Source organism: Mastomys coucha, unplaced genomic scaffold (assembly GCF_008632895.1).
Source record: "Mastomys coucha isolate ucsf_1 unplaced genomic scaffold, UCSF_Mcou_1 pScaffold18, whole genome shotgun sequence".
NCBI lineage: Eukaryota > Metazoa > Chordata > Mammalia > Rodentia > Muridae > Mastomys > Mastomys coucha.
The window spans coordinates 23,621,650-23,623,593 of NW_022196900.1; positions in this window are offsets into that span (position 1 = coordinate 23,621,650).

Genomic DNA, 1,944 nt, shown 5'->3' on the forward strand with positions numbered 1-1,944 from the left:
GGGGGGGGGGGGGGGGGGCACAGCAGTTGCCACTCTCCTGGGTATTTGTGTCAGCTCAGCTGGACTCTATGTGGGTGAGTCAAAGCCCTCTTACTCAGACCAGTATGTAAGCAACTTATTTTTCTGTGCTATCCTGGCCCGGGACATTCATGGTCCCCAGCCTCTCCAGCCTGCAAGAAACCAGCTGGTGTAAGCTGCCCTCCCGTCTTGAGTCCCTTCCTAGGTTTCTGCTTGCATTCTTTTCCTGACAGGGACTTAATTACTTCCTGAGGGTATGGAAGGAGGGCCTGGGAGCTTTTGAAGGCTCTCAACTTGTCTGTCGGATGTGAGGATCCTGAAGCAGGCCCTGGGTAGCCTGTGATGGACTTTGGTCTCAGTGACTACCTATAGACTCAAAGATTCTAAGCCTCCGATAGACCTTGCTGTCTCTCAGCTCTGTTCAGCTATCAGGCTCAGACACCCACCCCCAGCCCTGTTTCTTCCTTGGGGTTCTGGACCCTTACTTAAGCCGCAGGCCCTGGGACATACCTTGTTGGCTGTTGTATTGCTTACAGCTGTCAACATCTGGCTTTGCCTGTCTCCACTCCCTGGTTGAGTGAGTCAGGACAAAGAAGAGCCCAAGTCTCCTGCCATGCTAGTGCCCTGAGGTGGGGACATTCCTGAGGAAAAGATGGGGAGCTATTTTCAGGCCAGTTCAAAGAGAGGATGTTGGTGGGGAGGGGTGGCAGACCAGGTTACAGAAGAAGAGTAGAGTTCCCTCTCCACGGGCACACACTGAACATGGAGTGTGGCCCATGCCCTGTCTCTGCCCATTCATCCTCCCAGCAGCCCAAGGCTGGAGCTAAGGATTGCTTTTATCACACAGAAGGGAAAGAGAAGGTTCTGCGGAATGTGGGTGAGCATGTTGCTGCTGGCAGGCGCGAGACCCCAGTCCTCCATCCCCCAAATCTACCTTACGCAGAGATGGGGGCGGGGTGGAGGCAGAGAAGACCCTACAGGAGGCAGCTCAGTCTGCAGTCCTCTGGGAGACCAGGACTACAGTGGCACCAAACCTTCAGGTCTGCGTCCAGGGCTTGCTTTTCCTCCCAAGTCCTGTGCCTGCCGCTGGTTCCATTGGAGGAGTTCAGTCTGTTCCAGGCCAGGACCAAAGTGGCTAGGAGCAGGCCCTTTGGATGCTGGTGGACCTGGGTTGAGCCATGTTCATGCACATCTGTACTGTGTGGCCTTGGGTGAGTCCCATCACCTCTCTGAACCCCTGATCCCTCATTTATGAAGAGAGAGTGATACTAGGTCTCCACACATGAGAGCAGGTGTGAGACCTGTGCAGACTGGCTGCCTGCCTTCCATCCCAGATGCTCTGTGTCAATCTCTGCTCAGGGACTTTGCATATGTGGTGCCCCTTCCTGGATGCACCTTCCTCTGCTCCTTAGTGTGGCAGTGATGATGGCACAGTTAATATGGGTAGAGGGTTAACTTGCCCAGGCTTTTCTACTCAGCAAAGAGCCACCATTGTTTCTGCTGTTGAAAGGTGTCATGGAGCCAGATCACCCACTTCGTTGTCTAGATTTGAACAAGTTGCTACCTTTTCCTGGCCTCAGTTTACCCTTTAGTATATGGGGATGGTGCTGAACCTGCATCCAAAGGTGGCAGTGACCCTAAGTTAAGAGCTCACACTGGGAGAGTTCTGGCACGTGTCTAGCAATTGAAAACTCATGAGATCTCTAGTTTCCCAGTAGGAAAAGGGGGCACAGAAGCCAGGCATGGTGTGCACATGCCACCCAGGAAGAGGAGGCGGGGAGGGCCAGGAGATCAAGGTCAGCATCAGCTACAGAGCAGTTTCAGGGCTAGACTGGACTACATGAAGCCTTTTCAAAAAACCAAACAAGCAAGCAAGCAAGCAAACAAACACAACTCCAAACCCCGGAACCAAACAAAACCCGAGGC